Below are 23,511 nucleotides of genomic sequence, written 5' to 3'. Positions count from 1 at the left end.
CTGACACCCAGTTAAAGGAGTGAAGATACAGGAAACAAGCTCATAGTTCAGCAGCACAGACAACTTTTCTCATTCCACAGAGCTTCTCCCATTCCACATGGGAATAAAAATGAGACCTTCTAGGGAAAGACAACCTGACATCTGAACCCCAAGCACCAACCCGACGTCCCAGCCTAAAAGCTTGAAGTATAACTCTCCACGCTGCCTAATTTAACTGCAGCCTCCAATATTTGTCTTCCACATCTCAGCCAAAAGTCTAAGCCACAAAGGCACCGGCTATTCAGAGAGATGCACATATCCATACCTCAAATAACGACCTGCAACCAGCAGCACATTGCCAGCCGACTTTCTGCTTTCTAGTGCCACATGACACCCACCAGCCTAAGCAATATAAAATTTCCCAACAGATTCTCAAACAGCCACACTTCCACCCTGTAGCAGCGCAGGCGACTGTCGGCATGCTGATCACACGGCCTTCTGCAACTCAGTGCAAACACACTCTGTGAGCATCGCTAGGGGCATCTACTGCCGTTATTCGGAGACGTTAGGGCAAGAAGGAACCAACAGATCATCTTCTCTGACCTCCTGCTGACAACTCAACTTCCCCAGTTAGCCAAAGAGTGCTGTATATTACTTGATGAATGCTGGTAATGTGCTATATAGGTCCAAAACATTCCCACAAAACACCCAGGGAGCGTTACCTTTCCTAGGGTCCTGGCACAACTCTGCTAATATACATTTTATGGGTTATTATTCAACAACTTCAGCGATTCATACGAGGGACGGATTAAATCTGAGATTGTTGTTCTCTGACCCCAGCCAAAAAGATGAGTTATTTCAGAAAAATGCGCCTTGCACTCGCTCTTGACAATTTGCATCGCCTTTCCTCAGCCTTTACGGCTTCTTTCCTTGACACTTATTGCTTGTGCAACTTCTGTCATGGCTTTCACCGAACATCATCAAACACTTTATTGCTAATTTTCAGCTTGTCTGCAAAGAGTAAAGAAGATCTGGAATGATAAGCCATCAGAGCACCTTACAAACCCGCAACTGGAACAGAAACTTGGAAACCAAAGCTTGGAAACTCATGATGGGGACACGTCGCTAACAGGTAGGAAAGCCCATACATCTAGCCCAGGACAAAGCAGAACCAAGAGACAAAACATGATGGGTTGTAAAAAGGGATTCATTTCTGCTGTAGAGCGAACGTCCACACCAGTACAGACATATTCCTGCAAGCATGTGTTTACACAGGGGAGAAAAAAACTGACCAGAAACCAGGCTTCCATCTGAAACTTCCTGGTAGATGGAAACTGATATATATATATATATATATATATATATATATATATATATACATATATATATAAACAAAATACATTATTTTTTTCCAAAGAAAATCTCAAAGCTTAAAGAAAGACTTCTATAAGAGCTGTGTTTTTACAGGAATAAATTAATTTTCCAACCAGCTCTCCAACATATATCTACTGTAGCATGTAACAACCAACACTTTTATTTAGACTGACCTATTTTCTTCGCAAATAGCACACTGTTTTACTTCTCTTTGGGACACCACCCATTTTCATCTCAGATCATTTATGACATAAAATCTACTGTCTTCTCCACTTCCATTGCTGTTGGCACAGATCCATACCTTAAGATTTTTTTTTCCTTTTCAGTATACAGTTAGATGCCTAGCAAGCTCTGCCAATCAGATTATTATATTAACTTTCCAAATTACATGAGATCACAGTTTTACATTCACTTCCTGATCACTATCAAGGTCCTGGAGAAATTGCATTTATTTTCAAGCAGCTCAAATCCTTACGAGAATTCAGTTACTTAAGCACAGCGATCATCAGCTGCATTGGACAATACAAGCCGCTTCCACGCACGGAATCCCCTCATTTCACTTCATTTTCAGACACTGCAGTTGGCGACCATTAGTGGTTAATTGGGATCCCTATGAAACCTCATTAATTAGGTACTTCATGCCTTTCAATGTATTTAAAATATGGCCAGGAACATCAACTGTATATTTGCGCCACAAAGAGATTAACATTTTTGTTTACCACTTTTCTTCATCATCCTAGGCTCACTGCTTCAAACACCAGTATTGGTTCCTGCACTGTTCACTCATCCCACTATGTTCACACCAGCAATACATTTGGTCCACTTTTACTCAGCTGTGAGGCTCTAGCAGCATGCATTTATGGTCTTTTTTTTCCTAAAGCATTCGCAGCAACACAGACGCAAGGCTGTTTTCAGACATGCTCCTAATAAAGAGCCGTAGCAGGCAGGAGGGCATGAGCACATTCGGAGCAGGGAGACCTGTAGGTGGTTAATTAAGATGAACCGCTGCATCGCTACCGGCCATCAGGTCAGCTCTGCTTCAAGGCAGCAGCCGGAGTGGAATACAAGAGTCGGGGTTTGAAGAGATTCCTCGGGGGCATCCAGCTGGCCCTACAATGCAGGGGGCGGCCAGGTACCCGAGTTCCGTGCAGCCCTAGGAAACATCCCCAGCAGCCACGCCACAACACGGCTGTGACCAGGCACAAATGCTGTGGGGCTGGAAATCTCCCTGCCGTCCTCAGATCTCTGCTAGTACAAGCGCAGCACACTTAACTTTTTGTTTCTTATTGTGAAGCCACAAAAAAAACCAACTGATTTCTTTCTTCACTGCTAGAGATGAAGGAAGGATCCTCCACACATGATGATGCTGCTGTAGTGTCTTTATTCCAACATGGATTATTAATGCGACTAATGGTCACGACGGCCAAGGCTGACAGAGCACCGCCGGCCTTCCTGGCCGAACCCACTGTGTCACACAGGAAAGATTCAATTCCATGCTTGCTGAATTCGGAAACCAGAATATTTCTACCTAGTTTGTCATAACTACCTCATTAAGCAAATGATTTCCCTTTCTGCCTGCCCTGAACCATCCAAAAGTTTAGCCTCATTTCCAGTTTGAATTTGCCCTTTATTAAATTGCATTCATTGTTCTCTGTGCTACTTACTACATGTATTATGTGTCATCTCCTCTTCCTGGTACTAAATGGCCTTTATGATGATCATCCTGCCATTAAACACTTCTTTAGATGAAGTTGGCTAAATTCATTCCCACTCGCATCTCTCTTTTAATGTTGCCATCTACCCCTGGTGATTACTTTCCGAATTTGACAGCACCATCTTGGTGCACGACGCCACAGGCAGGGTCTCACTGACAGCACAGTAATGGATTTCTTGTCCTGACAAAGCCCAGCTTCAAACCTCAGGCCCTGCTGTGCTCTTCCCAGACACATAACGCTAAAACAGGAGATGTTTTGTTAACGTCCATGAACAAGCCTGGCTGCTTTTGCCCTGCATCTCTCACATGTGGGGTACACTGACTGAAGGCCTCAGAAGAGGCTCTGCACCTGTGGCACCACGAACACCCCTACGCGACTTAGGCCCCGCTGAAACCCACAGGGCCCTGGTACAGCCCCAAGTCTCCTAAGAGCTGTCAACCAGGTTTGCAGGGAAACAATGGGCTCTGGACCATGCTGCCAAACCAGGATGAAGAACGTGTATGCTCTCCTGAATGTGAACCTTGAGCTCCAGCGCGCAGGATTTGGTGTGGATGTTTGCGCTCCCACTTGTTGTGGAGTCAGGCCCTGGCCAACACCAGCACGGGCACTGCAGCCCTTTCAGTCGAGCTACCTCTCCCTTCATGTGGATATTTGTTTAATTCGGATGTATTCTTTCACATCCATATACCTTCTCGCTTTCCACATGTAATGTTGATACAGCCACTTCCTGGCTTGTGTGCTTTCCCTGTACGTCCATCTCTGACCCAGACCCCAAACCACCTGTTGTCACAGAAAACCACGGGGTGACAATGCATTCTTCAGTGCCTCTGTGTAAATGCCAAGGGGAGCAGATTTTGAAGTGAATCAAGGAAAGAAATGAGTGTGGGAACCGGGGCCTACAAGCCATTTTTGAGAGACGTTTCTGAGCCACCTTAATAGGATCAGCTCCCCTATTTCAAACCAGCACCAGTGGGCCGAAGCAATAAAACTTGTCTGAGCAGTTTAAGCGCAGGCCTCCCTCGCAGCCCCTTTCTGCATGTGTGCACATGCGCTCACACAAACACACACGTTTATTCACCCGTAGGATCAGACAGCTTAGATTTCTTCCACGATTAATTTGCAAATAGCTTGTAACACGGCCAAGACCCACCTAGCAGACCGTGTTGCTGTACGCACGCTCTGCCCCCTGAAGCTGCTCGGAGCTAAGGCTTTTTCTAAACAAACTTATACATATGTATATAAATATAATCTGAACATCTAAATATATGTATGTATATGTACACAGGCACTTATTTATTTAGCTAGTTATTTTTAATTTTGGCCTTATGTGCCCCCGGAGAGCAAACCGCTTGGAAATGATTACTTCAGTGGGGCTGTGGCAGCATGGCAGAAATCTCTCTGGTCTTCATTAGTCAAAGGCTCTTAAACTCGTGGAGATATAAGCTGCCAGAGGTACAAATCTATTGAATGTAAGAAATGTGCTTTAGATAAACAGCAGGGAATAAAGTATAAGATGGCTCAGTGTTAGTTGCCTTGACGAAGTTTTACTTTCCCTGGATCAGCAGCAGAATTTTTAGTGTTCCTCCTTTATTTTGAATGAAAGTTTATAATGGAATCTCCCCCATATCATGAACTGGGATCCATAAAAACAATGCAACAGTCTATATATTTTTCTGATTGTAATTTCTAGAGCCAACTTTGCACAGGCCATTTATAAGTCACTCAGCAGAAGGCAGAAAAGGAACGACTTACATCTCTTTACCACAAAGAAAAAAGCCTCAAACCAAACGAAAAGCAAAAAGCAGCAGCCCCATTTCCAGGATTTTAAACAGCTGCGTGACACTAGCATTGACTTTTACACCACCAGCCCTGCAGAACTGTGTTTCCCTCAGCTGGCAGACCCTTATTTGAAGGTTAATAAAGAGGCACAATCTTTCGGCTGAGTCCATTACAAAGGAGACACATTTGAACTTGCAGAGAGGAAGAGGGGAAAAAAATGACAGGCAGGGGAAACCTCTGTTGAGGACATCGCTGGCATCCCATAATTTGCAAAGCAGGGACAAGGGCCTCTTATGGGGTTTTGCTACGACGGCATATGGGGCAGGTAGCTGGAGGATAGCAGAAATCAGCACCCCAGCTCTGACCTGCTCCTATGTGTGACACAACCTATGGCTTCAAGGGACTGCCAGCCTGGGGGCTCTTTCCCCTCCAGGATGTGAAAGAAGGAAAAGTCTCAGCTGTAAAACCCCCCTGATGCCTGTACGTGGGAGTGTGAGCTGCAACGCCCTAGGGAGACAGGACTGGGGCCCCCGTGGGCATGGAAAAGAGAAACCTCACCTGTTGCTTACATGACCAGAGGAAGCCAGAAGAAAGGTTTATTTTTCACAAAGTGAGCCTTCTCTCCATGTGTATGCCCACTCCAGGAGAGCCTACGCCTGGTGGGCTCCTTCCAGCCTCCCAGGAAAACATTTCCAGTGTACTCTGTCCTGATGCCCTCCCTATGCCTTTTACCCACACACTCAAATCCCATCGAGGTAAAAGACTCCAGCACTGGGTGTACTGACCTCAAAAGGAATTTTGCTCAAAGAGCAACTGAGCCTGCAAAGGTCTCTATCCTTACTGAGAGGCTCTAAAGGTTTCCCACGTAAGAGTCTCAGGAAAATGACTTGTGGGATTCACATCCTGCTTTCCTCCCTCGGTCACTTTGGCAGCTTCTCCTGGAGGGCACTGGAGCTGGCACATGGACAAGCCATCAGCTAACAGGCTAACAAATTATTGATTCTCTCCTCACTTTGAAGCAGACAACAAACTCCGAAATGCACTGCATCCTTCAATATCTCCCTCCGGAGCAATACCCGTTTGTAACATTGGCAGCACGGGGGCATTTCCATCTCTCAGGCCGTGACAGGTGGATGGAGCGCTGCGGCTTCTGTATTTTGTTCTTTTACCTTCAAGCAAGTGTTGACGAGGGGAGGTTTTTGCACAGAGCCTGACTTTCATATTCACACCTAGACACAGCGAGCACACGTGTATGAGACGGATTGAATTTGGAATGCAGAAGGTGTCTGACACGAAATGGGGTTAAGAACTTGTTTTCCCCAGTATTACAGTATTAAGAGGCAAACACAGTTTTCCATGCGTCATGCACTTAATGAGCTCCAGATTGCAGGATACAGAAAGATCTTGACATTGGCTTGAAGAAACAAAATGTTCAAAATGATCTGGATATGGTGAGGCACTTCATCATAAAAGGCTCATCACCATATTGCCTATCAGTTTTGTGAAATTCCTGTTATTTTTCTGCAACTCACAGCAATGTGTCCCAAGCTTTCCCGGGCTCCACCTGCCTTCTCCACTTACTAGAGATGTAGTTTCCCATTTAAGCCATGCTCTGGAGAGGCTGAACCTTTCTGCTGCTGATGGTATCCGATCTGTGCAGCCCCCAAACACCAAACCCAGCACGCAGCCCCCAAACGGTGCTGGGGACTCACCCCTTGACGCGTGTCAAGAGCACCACGAAGAGCAGCATCTACTTCTGCCTCCCCACCAAGAGTCCAGGAGCGGCTCTCCCTGGAGCCAAGGGCTAGAAAGGAGGGCATTTGACGGAGCCCATCCCAGGCAGCCCCTGTGGGTACACAGGTTGAGCCCGGAGCTGAACCCAAGAGCTGCAGCTCCCATTCGCTGCATCCCACAGGCAGTGCCTCCCACAGCCTCGCTCCGTCTCACATTAGGACTCTAAGGGGTCCCTTGGGCAAATTCCGCCTGCTCCCAGCTCGGAATACAAATAAATCCAGCAGCTCATCTGTTCTGCATGGAAATGCTTCCCGTGCACCTCAAATCGATACGGTTCTCATCAAATCTGTACTACATGTGCTGTACTGATTCTAAACATTCGACCAGTCGACCCACCTAACCAGCTCTGAAAATGATACTGTGGTTTATCAGGTCAACCATCTACAATTTTACATCTCCCTAAACACCTATTTACAAACAGCACTATAAACCTCGTTAAGGTTATTGGGTCAAACTCATACCGTTTTCAAGGGTGTATTTGCAAATACCCTTTTTATCAGAAACATTAAACAGCAAAAAAAAAAATTATTTTTTTTTGCTTCAGCCGCTCCTCTTCTGATTAAGACTGACATAACAGAGATTTCAAACGTCTGAGAAATATTCTGTGCCACAAATACTTTTCATTGTCCCTCTGTACTGCGGCATGTCCCAATTTTCAAGAGTCTGCTTTGCTTTAGATAACGTTGCCAAGTTACTAAAAAAAAAGCCCTCAGCGATGGGCTGTTTGAATCCCAGGGTCATAATAATGTATCCTGGTGACACCGAAACATCAGGCTGTAAACAATAAGGAGACAGAAGGACGTTGACCCAAGTGGCTGAGTTTAAAGAACTGCGATTCCGCAGCAATGTGGTATTTATACCCCTGGATGCATTACCACCGTAGGTACTTCCAGAACTAGGTGCCAATTTTAGCGTTTCTCAGATGAATTTGCAAACTGAGTTCGTATGTTGAGCTCATTATAGAATAGAGACCTCTAACAGATGCAGATCCATGTACACTGAAGAGGCTGAAGTAATCACTCCTAGCCCCAAAGCAGAGAAATAGAACATTTGTTTTCAATATTTAAATTGACTAACACTACAGGATAGCTCACCACTAATACAAACATATATAATAACAGGCAGAGGACAGCACTGAGACAGACATCTATCCTGGCTAGATAGTTTTGCAGCCTTAAAATACACTGGGTACAAATCAAACATGAGCCACCATTAGCCGCAGCAACATTTTAGATGATGGACCGATAGAGAGACAAGGTAGATCATCTTTTATTGGGCTAATACATAAGCTGTTACACGCGAGCCTTCAGGCCAAAGAAGTCTCCTGGGGGCTGGCAGCAGAAGGAACATTTCTGGCCCGAAAGCGTCTCACTGGTTCGAGCCAACACAAAGCCTCCACCTCTGCCCGTTCCATCGCAAGCAGCTGAAAGTATTTTTTGCAGCCTGTTTATAACAGACAGTCACAACGACAACTCACACAAAGCTGGCAGGTCCGACAGCAAAGTCCTTACCACCTAAGTGTTCTGTTTGCTTTCTGCACTCTCTATCTGCCCAGGATATTTATAGAGCACAGACACTGGGGCGTTCGCAGCCCAGTCGTGTTGACTCGGCACGTTTCACAAGGAACACAGGCATGAAAGGAGCGATTCTCTCGGAAAACAGACAAATACTTTCGCCTGTCACTAGTGCCCAGGTACCCCTGGAGCAGCCCGTTGCAGATCATGGCAAATCTTTTCGGGTTATGGTGCAGCTTACGGAAGGAGAAACAAGGTGTCGCTCAGAGACAGCCAGCTGGGACTTGGCCAGGAGTGACTTCCAAGTCTCCTTTGATAATGTTTCTATACAAGCACAAGGGCCACTCACCGGTGACTTAACAAGGGGTGCCCAAACTAAAAGCCTGAAGGGGTTTTGGCAGAGCTGAAGAGTTGGACTCTGAAATTAGGGGCTGCGATGGCTTGGACCCTGCTGAGATGAACGCAGGATCCAGGAGGAAAAGCAGCCTTATCGTCACCTGCATGACACCAAGGAACACGTGAAGCACCAAGGGTTTAAGCGATGGGGCCACCAGGATCAGCAGCCGCCCTGTGACCTCCTGCATCTGCAGAACACCTCCTGCACCAGACCCCAGGCTGGGTTTTCCAAGTCCTTGAGATGCTAAGGGAGCACGTGAATCCCTGCACAGGGCTTTCAGCAGTGCTGAGAGTGAGGTGGTCAGAAAAGCTTTGGAAGATTTTTGCCCTGATCAGTTTGGGAAATCCTATCAGTTCTGCTGAAGCTGTGTCTGAAAGGGAAAAAAGGAAGGAAACCAGAAAAGTTCTGCCAATGGCAAAACCAGACATGGAAAACTTTGAGAAACATAAAATATCCTGAAATAAGGTTTTGCTTCAGCATTTTCTGTATCATGCATCCGAAAATAAACATTTCTTAAAACAAAGTGTTTCTGTGAGTCCCAACTAATGCTTTTCTCTCCCCTAGAATTTCCTTTCCAGCTTTGAAATTTTATAGTTTTGTCCCTAATCAGAATAAGAGCAAATATTGAAATCCTACACAAAGCATGGCTTTTGTCCAGCCCACAACCTGCACCTCCAACTCCATTCCTGTCCATACGGATAAGGTACCCGAGCCCTTCAAAAAAACTCCATTCTGTGCCTCCTGGTATTGTCAGGCATTTAAACGTTTTTTTTAAATATATACTCAGCTTCTTATTAAGAAATGGAAGCAGGTAGCCCTAAAGCATACACCAAACTGCATTTCCAGACCAGCCACTTAGAAGCATAAGGCTATGAATAATGTGAGCGCAATTCTCCCAAAAAAAGGGAAAAATAATAAAAGGAAAAAGGAGAAAGGGGAGGAATCCAAACAACCATCACCCCGTGATAACGACAGTGCCGGAGCATCGCTGTCGTGCAGCCGGGCTGTGGCAGGCGATAACATTCTCTCCCCAGAGGAACCTTTAGGTTTATGACAAATCAGGGATGATGCTCAACAGCTATTTGATGAGCTCTGCACCAGCTGCTGGGGTCTGCGTGCCACTGCAACACAGCTGGAAGTGCACAGTGCCGCGGCATTAACTGGATAATAATTCAGGGCTTGCCAAGCACTGAGTATCACTAACTTTTTCTGATGAGTTATTTGTGTCCATAATCGGCTGTGAAACTCTTTAGGAAAGATGTTCTCTGAAAAGGAGAATTTATCTGAAAAGGAACCCATTGTCATTAATAAAGCCGTCTGGCCTCAAAGCCCCAACAAATCAGGCTCAGCCCCATGATGCAATGTTAAGGCAGTTAAATGTTTTCCCAGTGACTGAAATTTAAGGAGTTTTTAAAAGAGACAAAAAATGGCAAATACATGAATGAAGGAACCTTTGTCCACCAGAAAGGATGGTTAGCTGGGGGAGCAGAGGAGTGTGATGGGCACACATACCCATCGCAGCACAATCAGAAGGAAAAATTTTACATCATCGGAGAGCCATTTTTGACTTGGAAAAAAATCGTAATAGTGCAATCACATCTGTTTTGGAAGCCATTATCTGCTCTGAGCAAAGGCTGGCACCAGCCCTCCCAGTCGGCAGGACCCAGAGAGCAACGTGTGGCTCAGCAGCTCCAGCCCCTTCAGCTCTGCCTGAGAAAAGCTGCAAGAAACAGCGAGCACCGGGCTGTGTGTGGCCACCCTGCAGGGTCTGAGCGGGAGGAAATACTGCGTAGGGTGGAGTGGAGGGCAGGATCCCCCTTCTCTGCCCCTCTGCACCCCTGTGTGCCAGCCAGGCCAGCCCAGCTCTTCCCGTTTGGCTTTGCTGCGTGCAAGAAAGTCCCTGGCACAGCCCTCGCTCTGTTGCTGGTGGTAGACCAGCATCACAGCTGTGGTCTCCTGCTCTGGAACAGGGCTGCTCCCCAGCTGCTGCGCTCAGGGTGAATCACTGCGGTGAGGGCGGTCCGCGGGGGCAAGGGAGTGAGGCACGTCCCTGCCTTCACCTAGGTGGGTGAAGGACCAGCCCTCAGCCCTGGCTTAGTCATTCACGCCCCGCCATACTGACCGTTCCTCTCCTGTTTCACACATGCTGAAGGCATCTGCCTTGAGGAATGTAAATTGAAGAGTCACTGCCTTCTCCTTTATTATACTAATGCCTGGAACGTGATAAGTAGGGGGAAAATCCGCAAAATCTTACTCTGATTTACATCAAATGCCAGTTGTGTTTTTCATCGGATCCCTGAGAGGGAGGAGAATCCACAGGATGAATATGAGGGGTCTTTATCAGCACCAAAGGGACAGAAACACAAGAAAAGAGCAGATGGGAGAAGGATGAAAAGAGGGAAACAAAGTATTTTGGAGAACTGAGTTTACAGCTGTTGTTTCTTGGGCATTTCACAGGTTCGAATCAAGCATGCATGAGCTGAGGAACGAGAGGATGCTTCTACAGCCGACCCAGCAGAGCCTTTCTCACACCTACAGCTCTGCTTCTGCCAAGGGGAAGAGCAGCAGCAGCAATTTTCTTCCAGAGGTTTCTAACACTCACAGCTGAGCCCTGCGCGCTGCTCCATAACAGCCTTTTAGGCACAATGAGGGCAAGACTCTCCTTTTAGCAGTACTGATTTTGCCGGCATTAGAGGAAAAGGTCTCATTTTAATGGATCTCAGCATGCTTGATGTGCGTGGTCTCTTTCTGAAGACAAGGGCAGAGCCCACCCAGACTGCAAAGACAAAGGCAGGGCATCCCCTATAGACTTCTGCTAATACAGCTGCATCGGTGAGCGACTGTGAGGAGCCTGCTGGTGCAGAAGACCCCCCCAGCAGGAGCTGCAACGCTGAGAACAGCTGTACTAGCTGTATTCTCCATGGACAACCTGTAATGACTGCATGGAGCACAAACTCCTCTTACTCTCCTCACGTGATACCCCCGACACGCCACACTGAGCTCAAATGGTGAGGAAGGCAATCAAGCAGAATAAAAAACATCCAGCTTGGTCATATTGTCTCCCTGAGCAGCCTCAGAGGTATTCAGCCCTTTTTATTTCCTTGTACATGATGGCTGATCAGGAGAAACCATCATTTTTAACTCTCGATTTTATCCCGAGCCTTGCACTGTCTGGTCATTTCTCCAAAGCGTAGTTCCTATAGTTACACAAACACCGCTGCTCTTCCCCGTTCCTAAGGAAATGAGACACAACGCAGTCTGTCTGCCTCTTCCTCCTCCTAATCTGGGAGCTTCTCAGCTAATTTTAATCCAGACCAGGGAAAGGTGGCAGTTTCTGGGATAAGCAAGTTCTCTCAAACAGCCTGAACCCAACACAAAAACGGGAAAGGAGAGAGATCGAGCAGCTCCTGAAAAGGCTGAAATGTCAACTCATGCTTTATTAAACTAAACCACGTAAGCAACAGCCTTGTATCTGACACCTAACTGCATCCATCAGGGTTCACAACCAACCTCACGACACAAATCTGGCTGGGCTTAACCAGGCTTAACTTCTTCCAGTGTTCATTTGGAACCACAGATGGAGAGAAGACTGAAAATTTGAACTGTAACAAATTTGCCTCTGTCCCGGCAAAATACCTAAGTCAAACCAGAAAGAACCTTTAGCCACTTCCCCAGTTTTTAAACTCTGTAAGACAATTCAAACCCCTCCAGGCCTGATCTCACAAGGTCTGAGAACCACTCTGGCAATATGACACTTGGTTCGATGACTGCAGCTTAACTGTAAATAAAACACGAGACATGAGAGTCCGAACCAGGGTAGACACGGCTCTGGCTAGCCTACAAAAATCCAAGCCAAAAAAGCCAAACCAGCCAATTTAACTGCAGAGAAACTCCCCTCCCCTACCATACGGTTTAAAAAGCATTTGCTTCTAAGCATCGTTAAATTAATACTCGTGAAAAACAGTGATTTTTCTAAAAGCTGTTTTACTTCCCATCATTAATTTAGTTTCTTTAAAGTGCTGAGGAGACGTGGATAGGAACGGAGTCCCTCTGGTGCCTACCTGTGCCACACCGCGACGGTGCTGTTACAGGGTGCTGCAGCACCCTCTGCCCTGCCACCGCATCTGCTCTGGGGACAAATCCATCCCGTACTGTCGGGATTCGGCCACAGCCACCACTGCAGACCACGACAGTGATAAGGCTGGTTTCTGGGACTATATTAATTGTCTGGTTTAAAATGCTGGTATTTCAAGCTTCCAGAGCAGATCTATCATTTGGCTCCCATTTACGCTGTCACTTAGGGAGGGGGCACCCGCAGGGAATCAGAGCTCTGAAAATATCTCCACGCAGACAGGGCCGGTGAGGCCTCCTCCTCACGGTGATTTACTTCACTGCAGCAATGAAAATTCCTGTCTGGAACCAAGTGCCTGACTGCAAACTCACCACAGCTCCAGGGCTCGCAGAGTCAAAAGGTCACAGCGTTTATTTGTTGCTCTTCCAAGATCACTTTCCCATGAACTTGATGGATTCTCAAATGGCTTCTCTTGCACACAAGACTGCGATTAATCTAAGTCTTGCTTAAGTTTGGGACCAGCAGCTTTTCTTCGAAAAACTCGTTCTTAAATTCACTCCTCAGTCTTAGCAGTTTTAAAAGCGACCAATTAAATTACAATACATAAAGGTCTCCTTTTTCTAAGCGAGTGCAATGCCTGTAGAAAACAAACGACTCAGGTAACTCTACCTAGTGCAACATTTTGCCCAGCAGAGGAAGAATTCAATGTCCAGGATCGTTGGCTGCTCTCTTCTTTCCTTCTCCGTGCACAGAGACGGAAGAAGTCTGTTCTGCTCCCAGCCCTGCTCCCACCTTTCGTGCTGTTGCATGGAAAGCTTACACTTCATGTGTGTTTTCTCAGCCCATAAAAGTGCTTCTCCCTGTCTCTGAAGTATGGTATTATTTAATTTTTATGTAATGCAGTAGAGCATGGTGGTTTTATACAGTCTCTCCTGACCTTCTCTTCTTAAAAGCTGCAGCTCCTAGAGCCATGTTGTTACATGAAATTCCCGTTACAACAACAAAAAAAACCCTTTTGGTTCTCAGGATAGGAAAAGGGTGAATACTAAGGGTTCAAAAACCAGATGAGCCCCAGCTATTTGTGTTACAGCAGTGTAAGGCATCGCCATCCCCAGATGTCTGCCTCAACCAAGTGCCAGAGGTTAGCACCACTCGGAGCAATGGGCAGAGCAGAACACGGGGCTGCACTTAACACAACAGCCTCAGCCAGAGAGCTCAGTTCGCACCTTCATCCTCTCCGGTTTGAGCTAAAAGATGAGCTTTGCACAGCATCTGGAGGCAGCACGGGCTTATCTTCCCCTCTGCTGATCCTCCAGGGACCCTGACAGCGATGTCTCAGGCCCCAGGTTCATCAGCCCTCATTTCGGACCCCAGCATTTCAAACAAGTCATGGCCAAAGCTGCCTGCCGGGAAGCTGAGGCAGCAGTGAGCGCAAAAAGGAGCAAGGTGATGGGGATTTTTGTCACCTATACCCTGGCCTTCGCTTAAACTCACGACCTTTGGTTTTTATCCCACCCCCCCATACAACACTTAACGTCTGGTCCTTTCCACCCCAAACACTCATCAGAACTAATAAGGCATGAGGTCTTATATGCTAAAATGGGCACGTTCCCAATGGGAAAGCAGCAGTCCCAGAGCTCTCAAGCCTGGCAGGAAACTCCAGCTTTCCAAGAGCCCGGAGTTATGTGGGACAAGCTAAATGATGCTACTCAGCAACTGTTTCCCAGAGAAATATAGCGAGGGCCACGACAAGGCCAACAAAGACTAAAAATATCCAGAGCTTAGCCCACACTCTACATACTGTTTCGTTTAACGTGCCGTAATTACAGCTCTTTGCACACACGCAGCAGCGAATGAAGTGCTCGTACCGCTGCACGAGGGACAGGCAATGCCTGAGCGACCCAGAGGCAGCATAACAGCGGTGCTCTCCTGTGCTGGGCAGAGCCTCGGGCATAAGAGCAAACCCAGAGGAATCCCCTGGCAGGGAAAGTTCAGCTCAAGGAGTGATGGGAAGCAGGAGTACAAAGCTAGCAGGGTCCCAGAAACGTGGTAAATAAACCTAGATGCCTTCACCAACTAAATTTCTCCCTGAGCTTTGCCTACAAATTGTACTTACTCGAGTCTGCAAAGCATCTGTTTAAAGCAAGTTCTAATTTGAGACGTTTTCCCTCTGATAAGATGATGGCATCAAATTCCGAAGTGCTAAACACCAGACAAAAATGAAGAGCTGAGTTGCTGCAAGATTTGACATTTTTCATGTAGCAGCAAGCCAGTCTGACACTCTCGCATGGATCCCAGGATGCTGTTACTACGTGAAGCTCTAATGCCATTGATAATAGCTAAAGGATGGCAGCTATGTTTCGGGAGCCAAAATTAAAATCTTCAAGCGCCTTGAAACAAACATTACTGAAACCTCTCCTTTTGGTCCTCAAATTCGCATCTGGTAGACGCCACCCCCAACACGTAACCGCTGGCTGCGGGTTAGTGGAATCTGGCAGAGGGGAGCAAAGCCATGCCAAAGGCAGCACGAAACCCCAAGTTTCTGCAGATCCCAGAGGTGAAAATGCACGGACCACAGCACTCCCAAATCGCTCCCTGTCTTCACTTAGCCACAAGTTTGAGATGAGAGCGCTCAAATAGGCTGTGCTTTTTCCTCTGTGTTCCTGACAATGGCTCCACATTCAAAAGCAATCACAACCATCTCCTGTGTACAATTACCGGCCTTTTACAGCCTCACCTTGTCTAACTTCCCGCTGCAGACCACAGCTCTAGGCAGACGCTACGTGCATTTTCAGTAACTTTTCATGTAGTTGCCTGGATCTCGGCTCCTGTAGGAAACCTGCTGTCTGCAAAGTTAACAGGCATGAAAACACTGGATACAATTCTCACATAAGCTAAAACTGAGCTTTTTGGATCATTAGTGTTCATAGCACCTAATCATGCTACTGCTGGAACAGCTAACCCTTTATGTTCTGCAGACGCTGGCTTGAGCTGTGAAAACCAAGCACCCGAACTTGCCGGGCGCTCCTGTTCTACCTCACACCTTAGTGGTGGTGCTTTGTTTCATTTATGCTTAGAAAGGAACAATCCACGTGCCATATGTTCAGAGCACCTATGCTCTGGATGGCTTCCAAACCAAAGCAGCGTCCCCCCAGGGTACACACACCCCTCGGTAACACAATTCCAAAGACAAAAGGCAGCGGGCGGCAGCATCCCCGCTTCCCACCTTCAAACCAGCAGCCTGGGCTGCACAGACGCTGCAGCAACAAGCAGAAGTAGCCAAGGTGACCTCAGAGGGACCAGCCCAGGTCCCAGGTCTCTCCTTGCACACGGAGGGAGGTTCAACCACAGCACTGCGGTGCTCCAAACACCCCCTGCATCCCCCACGCAGCGCAGCGGAGCGGCAAGCGGTGCAGGGGCGGCCACTAGCCAAGGGCAGAGCCAGTGCTGGTGCTGCTGCAGTGCAACTGTGCTTCCAGAGAGGCAAAGCCTGGCAAAGCACGGTCCTTCCTCGTCACCTGGCTGGTCAGGGGCATCAGGATGGTTTTGTACACACAGTGACAAATCAGTTCTAAAAACAATCCACGCGGATTTCCCATCCTGTGCAAAGCCACCATGCCTCATAACAATATTGGGGTGTGAGGGGGAATGGTTTGCTGACTACATTAGGGCAATTTACTTGCATGCTTTGACTGCTAGCACACAGAAAGCTTTTCCAGCAGGAATCTTGAATAAAAGTAACTATCTTTTACTCAACGTAAAGGAACATGTCACAAAATGCCCCTAAGTGTCATGTATGGTAACACACACCACGCATCACAATAAATACATGCGTCTCTCAGAGGCATGCCTCAGTCCTCCCGCTCTTCCAGCCTGAAATGTGTTAGCTGTCCGTGCCCACTGGCAACTTCCACGGGACGCAGCAAAGGGTGCGTGGTGTGCATGCAGCGGGGCGGCAGCACCACCCTGCTGAAGGCCTTCCAAGAACGTGCCTGGAGGCACCATCACAACAATCCCTGTCCCGCTTCTGCTTCTGATTTCCTCCAGTGACCTTGGTTAAGTGACTGTCGCCAGCTTTCCTATCTGCACAAGACCCCAGTTGCAGGGGCTGCTGTGAAGACCACCTCCTGTAACGCTCTTAGGGGGAGGAAAATGAATCATTTCCTTTGTGGTTGCACATCTTGCTTTGTGGCAACGTCTTGGGCTTTTCAACAGAAATGCAACCAACAGGCTTCTGCAGCGCTGCAAACATGTCCTCCACAAGTGACCCTAAAATATATATTTAAAAAGAAAAAGAGGAATGAAAGGCTTGTGGGCATATTTTTGAGGCAGCACCTAGAATGCGGCTGCTCTGCCCCGTTTTACAGGATGATTTAGGAAGACTCCAAACTCCATTTTCCTGCATAGAAGAGTGAGATTGGGAAAGAAAAACAAGACTGGAAAGACAAAATGCTGAAAGAAAATATCAGACAGGGACTATAAATGAAACATAAGGTGTTAAGTGTCTAGGGAGGACAGGGCAAGAGGGGAAATAATATTCCAGCTATGAAAACCAGAGAAAGCCAGGGGATAAGAAATCCTTATACATCAGTGAGCGAGCAGTAGCTCCTCTGGGATGAGGTCTGAAAGAATTAAGTCAACAGTGAAATGGGGAGAACGTTATGAAGAAAGGGCCGGTGTGGCATTTACAGACTGCTCGGAAAAGTCATGGCATAAGTGCTAATGAACCACACATTGTTAAACACTGCTGAGGAAGCCCCCCACCGCGCCAGGGGCTACGAGCAGTATCACAGAGCCTGAGCAGATGGGCTTCTTGACTCACCCATCCCAAGCCGTGGACAGAGAGCAGAAGATTCAGGGGCTCACAGGGCAGGTGGCATAAAAGACCCTGGGCTGGGTAAAGGGGAGAGGAAGAGGGATGAGCAAGGTGAGCCTCTCCTCCCCGTGGAGCTATTTGTTGTCCTTGCCACGACAGCTCCACGTGCCACAAGTGCACCAGGCTGAAAAGTAACGGTGCAGACCCAGGCGTCACATCCAGCAGCAGTGACACCTCCCGGTTTCTCAGCTGTCCCCTGTTCAGCACGTGGGCAGAGCAGACAGCAGGCCTTGCCGTGCCCACAGACCGAGCTCCCAGCACCCAGACTTCAGGAAACACTGATCATCCAGACGGCAGGTTAACATTATGTGGCACTGACAGAACACCTGCGATTACCAAAGCACTTTGTCAGTATGAAAGCAGCCTCCCTCTGTCACCAGGAGCCATTAATATTTGTCCTCATTAGACAGAAAGGAACCGAGACACAGAAAGGTTACAGGATTTGTTCTACGCAGCATATGCCAACAGCAGTGCGAGGAAGATGATGACTGAGCTAGCTGCTGATTTTCTCTACAGTCCCTGTTTTACCTCCTGTATTGGTTTCACCAGGCTGCGACGCACCCGTGTCAGCAGCCACGGGATGAACAATGCACAAGTTGGGCAATCACATTGGTAATGAGAACATCCAGCGCTGGGACAGCGAACTGCAGCTGCTGAGAGGCAAAAGCTCGTGACAAAAATACGTCAGAGCCCATCTCTGGATATGAGGAGTTGGGGTGAGACGTCCCCAAAGGACAGCCTAATGCACGCACGCACCCCACAGAGCACAAGGCCTTGGCCAGTGTCAGACCCGGCAGATACCCAGGCAGGAATCCCAGTCCTGCCTGCTCCTCCCCAAATTCCCACCAAAACCAGAGAAGAGGCAGAAACGCGGAGTGGGCTTGTTACTGGCTGATACATACAAACAGGCAACTTGAGACAGCTCGGTTCCTGGCTGAGATATCCTGCTTGGGGGCTATTCTCAAAGCAGCAAGAAAAGGAGAAAAACATTTCCTCCATGGATCTTGACTTCTCTCCCTTCCTGTAATACTTTTGTCGTGCTTGCCAGATTGGAAACTGCTCATGGCCAAAATGTCCCCGCCAGGAAGAGAACAGAAAATGAGCTGTTTGCTAATAGATATCACCTAATAACGGGGAAAGGAGTTATTTCGCTTATAGTTTGTGCTGATATCACTGGAGGAGCTGGAAAGCACCACATTCAGAAGGTGAATTCACAAACGCAGAGTACTGCCTTGAACTTCTGACATCTCCTTCACTGCTGAGCGTCAGTCTCGCCGAGGGTTAGCGCTGGGCGCCCCGTGCACCTTGGCCTTGCACCCTGTGAAGTCATTAAGCCCGCGGTGCCCACCGGCGGGTTTTTAGCTGCGTGCTCATTACTTGTTCACATGCAGCCCCCATGCTGAGCTGGTTACATTGCCAGCAAAGCAGCAGGTATAATCACAAGCCACTGCTGTAGGGGACGTGAGATGAAAAGGTCTGATGAGGCTGTCATTAACTTCTTACCCTGAAACCCTCCTGCATGCCCAGTCCAGCCCCATCTGGCAGCAGAACGGTCGCTCCTTTGCAGAGCTTGTCTCTTCTCCCATCTACGAATTACTCTTGGTTCCTCTTCCAGCTCCCCAAGAGATGCGGTATGTATTTGATGGCCTTCAGCCACATGGAGAGTTAAGGCTGCCCAAAACTTGTAGGGTCAGGAATCTTGGCCATGTCAACATTCAGCTAATGAAAAGGAAAGGAGCGAGGCTGGATGTGGAGACAGCTGCACTGCTGTGGAAGGGAACTGCACAGAAGCACAGCTGCTCCTTCCACACGTGACGGCAGCTGCAGGCAGGGACCTGCAGCCCCTTCGGGCTGCCCAGAGACCCCTGCCCGTCTTGATCCGCTCACACCTCACGTCCAGTTTGCACTGGTATAACCACAGAAAGCAAGCGGCAAGAGAACCCCATCCCCAAGAGATTATAAAGCTTTCCGATGGAATAAGCAGCAAAAATGTCGGGGTGCATATTAGGAGCCGGGGAAGAAGAACACATGGGTGCTGCTATTTTAAAAGCCGGCATTTGCAGATTCAGAGGCGCTGCCTCTCTGCGCTGCAGGCAGCGAGTGCTGAATGGGAAACATGCACAGCGCTTGCTGGGAGAGCTTGGCAACCTATAAAACCAGCTCAATTCCCCAGAAGCAGCAGGTTTGTAATCGTTTGTGCAAGTCAGGTAGAGACTCACAGCTCTGGACAGAAGGAACTCCCAGAGCACCCAGGAAGCAAAACCGATTCAACCCTCGTGTCCGGAGCGGGCTCGAGAAAGCTCACGCCAATTTCCCCTCTGAACCCTCCAGCGCCAGGTGCCTGCAGGGCAGCTCCCACCACAGCCTCCAGCCCTCCCAGGGCCACCCACCAGAGGGGACCCGCTCGGGGACATACCAGCAGACGCACTCAGGGCCTGGCAGCGGCCTGGCGCAAGTCGGAGGGGAAGGGGCTGACAGCTCTGTGGGCACGCAGCTCCCGGGTGGAGGGCTGGCAGGGAGAGGCCACACGCAGAGCCAGCCCGCGGGCCGGCTGGGGAGAAAGGAAAGTTCCCGTGGTTAATGTGTCTCCAAGCAGGGCAAAATCCACCTCCTTCCACCGGGCCGGGATGAAAGGCGGCCCCTGCACCGCCAGGAGAGCGCTGCCTCAGCATCAGCACCCTGACCTCTCCTCCCAGCACAGCGCCGAGCCTGGTCGGCCTTCCTCCGCCAGGAACTGCCGGCAAAACCCCGAGCTGGGGACTCGGGGAAGAGGTCAGCCAGGGAGAGTTTTACGTGCTGAATCACTACTCCCAGACAAATCACTTCCTTATTATACATGGCAGCCTCCCACAGCCACACTGCCAGAGGGCTCGCTGAAATCACCTCAGGGGCCTTTCCCTCGCTCCTCCTCGTCCCACCTCTCTCTCACGTGCGCTGTCAGCGCAGGTCCCACCACAGCAGGCCCGGGGCCGCAACCGCTCCAAGGGGCCCGAGCAAGGGATCGAGGCCCTTCCCTCCCCGCTCCCCATGCTCCCACCCCACCTGCCCCTGCCCTCGGCTGGCTGGCTGCAAGCCTGGACCCACCGAGATGCTTCTGCAGAGTTCCCCCAGCTAACCCCACAGGGAGGACTCATGCCCGGGGCCTCAGGGCTGTGGCTGCGAGTCCCCAGGGATTAACGAGACGCCACAACTTCAGGCGGGCGGTTTCTGATGGCAGCGGAGCACCGTGATGGAATTACAGCAGTGTTATTGTGTGCAGCTGGGGGTAAATTATTCCTTATGTAACTTCTGGTTAACGTAGTCACTTCCCTTGTTAATCACACTGCTCGGGGCCCCGGGCGCTGTGGGGACATTGCCAATCTGCGCTGGGACAGAAGTAATGCCAACTTCAACCAAACACACGAACCCTTCCGATGTCCCCTCAGAAGCTCTCGGTGGCTTTCCAATAGGGCCGGTTTCAGCCGCTCGCAGCACTTGCTCGGGCCGCTTGCGGTTTGCTCCTCATGCCCCCGCAGAAAAGGACAGCGGCTGTCACCCAGCAGGACAAGGTTCCCATTTGTTCCCGCAGACTGAATACCAGTTCTCATCGTGCCTCTCTGCTCAAATGCCTCGCAGACACAATAATCATGAGGGTGTCAGGGAAAACAGAAATCGTCTGTGCACACTCGCAATTTCCTAAAAACTGTATCATCAAACCTGGCCGGTGGCCATCTCTTCATGTTGTTGTTTGTTTCCTCCGAGCCTCTGTGCTCTGCTTCATCTTGCTGGGGAGCATGCCACCCCGCAGAGCTTTCTTCTGTTTCGAGTGTTCAGCAACAAATTGCTAACAGCCCCACAATGCCTCAACAGGTACGACAGCATGTAAAGGTGACCTAGCATCACCAGACCAGTTAAAACACAGCCACAGCAGGACATGGGGATTTGTTGACATACTTGTTCAGGTGCCAGCCCAGGGGTGGCTTGTCGCCCCAGGAATTCTGCCCTACGAGCCTCCAGCCTCTTGCTGTGCTGTTCAGCATGAGGCTGAACTCAAACAGTGACTATAGATTTAGATACGAATGTGATACAGAGTTGTACGTCTCATCTTAGCCTCTAGGCTCATCTGAATCGTACCAAAGGTGCTGGGAGCCTCAGAGAAAGGAATTTCCTTTCTCATTCCGGTATCTAGGCCCGTAGGAACTTACACAGCACGCACACACTTCTCCTGTCAGCGGAGCCACTCACGATGCCATGTGTATGACGTGGCACTGACAGAGTCCCCATCCAGCTCATCAACGTGGAAATATTGGGCATAACCGCAAGTCCGACTCCAGCACCCAAAGGGAGCAGAGCAGGAGCCACCGAGACCACAAGATTTCATTTGCCCCCAGCCCAAACCAGCTCGGGGTTGCCTGGGTTTTATTCTTCCGGCAGCCCGTGGCCTCCCACCGCCTCAGCTGCTGTATTGCACAAAAGAAAAGGAGACCGCAAGTGGCCTGAGCAGCACATACAGTAGACAAGAAAGGAAAAAGCCAGGAGTAGTAAAAACTGCAGCAATGAAAGGACATGGAAATTAACTGACGTGCTTGGGGTTACATGAGCCATCTGTGGCAGTGGCAAGAATTAACCCAAACCCTCTAAGTCCCACGCTAGCCCCTTTTCTCCAGGCCTGCCCTTTCTGCCTGGGAAGGAGCTCCTTCCCCTTTCAAAAGCACAGAAGGGAAAACGGTGGTGCTGGTTTGTTTCTTTCCTGCAGCACAAGCAGAAAATGAGCGGTACCATGTAGCCAGGTAGGGCTGAAGACCGAGCATGTGGAGCAGCAGTGTCAAGTGGGTAATCTTTTTTGGCAATTAATGATGTGCTACAGCCAGAGACCTCCCTTCTCCCAGCTGTGAGCTGCTTCCACCTCCTGAGCTGCTTGGGCCGCCTCCCCGCGCCCTCCCCGCGGTGTGGCTGGCAGGGAGCCGGAGAGGTGGGCACAGGGCCTGGCAGGGCGGCTTTACCTCTGCTTGCTTTGCTTCTCACCAGTGCCTGCATTGCCACAGAGCATCTGCTTCGTGTTTTATAGCAGCTCTAATTGGGAGCAATGCTGAATGCTCAGTATCCATCTCTTTCTTTGGGTACCACAGTTGGGCTCTGATGCTATTTTTTATTCCTAATTGGACAGCTCTGCCAGGGCAAATCCAAAAGCACGACCAAAGCAAGTAACTGCTGAGACTCTGCGTGTGTTTTGAAAGAGTCCCCAGGCAATCCTTACCTCTTGGTTTCCTCCGTAACCACTGGGACAAAAAGGAGAAGATGCTTTGGACCTTCCTAAACTGGGAGGCTATGGCAAGTTGTGACTACACCTCTCCTCCAGCAGAATGGACCAGCCTTATTCTTAAAATCAGACTTGAAATATCAAATCAATAAAATCAAGTCATAAAATCAGAGCAGAGACTGGAAAAAACATCCTTGAGTGACTTTTGTCAGGGCCAGATATTTCAGATGAGGGTCACTCTGCTGACAGAATTAGGCTGCCACATTGAGACGCTTCTCACACACAAACCCCAGATTAGAAACACATCAACAAGCCTACTGTAGTAATCTGGAAATTAAGCAAAGCTTCTCTGATTTCTGCTTTTATTACAAGCCTGAAACATAGATACATTTTACTGAAAGACCAGTGCAGGCTCAGCACAGGGTGAGCATAATGTCCAGTTTCAAAATCCTGAAAGTCCCAACAGTAAAAATAAACCAGCCAGTTTCTCAGCGCAATGGTATAGAATACCTGACTAAGAAAACAAAGGAAGAAACTGGCACTTTGTATTCTCCACCCATCTCAGACTGTCTCTGTACAGAAAACAGACTATTTCCAAACAAAACCACTTTCTGAGCTCACCGCAACAGCCCTGCTTCACGCTTTAAAAACTTTACTGCCAATTTCTGCACAAGTCCAAGCCCCCCCATGCACGTTTGTGGAAATCCTATACTGCTCATCATACCGACTGAACTTGAATCCAAGCAAGTTTTCAAACTTTGTTTTGAGCTAG

At 48.8% G+C, this 23,511-nt stretch overlaps 1 protein-coding gene across 6 annotated transcripts in view; it reads right to left on the bottom strand.

The window, feature by feature from the left end:
* Nucleotides 1-23,511, bottom strand: part of SEMA5B (semaphorin 5B) — a 274,579-nt gene that overhangs the window by 200,177 nt on the left and 50,891 nt on the right. Inside the window, exon 1 of one of the 6 annotated variants that reach the window (XM_035536717.2) lies at nucleotides 19,917-20,030. The exons of the other annotated variants lie outside the window; for them this stretch is intronic. The gene's annotated coding sequence lies outside the window, so the exon portion shown is untranslated. Of the gene's footprint in view, nucleotides 1-19,916; nucleotides 20,031-23,511 lie in introns of those variants that run through there. 6 annotated transcript variants of the gene reach the window in all.

Source organism: Cygnus atratus, chromosome 6, assembly GCF_013377495.2.
Source record: "Cygnus atratus isolate AKBS03 ecotype Queensland, Australia chromosome 6, CAtr_DNAZoo_HiC_assembly, whole genome shotgun sequence".
Taxonomy (NCBI): domain Eukaryota; kingdom Metazoa; phylum Chordata; class Aves; order Anseriformes; family Anatidae; genus Cygnus; species Cygnus atratus.
This window is presented reverse-complemented; position numbering and strand designations above follow the sequence as displayed.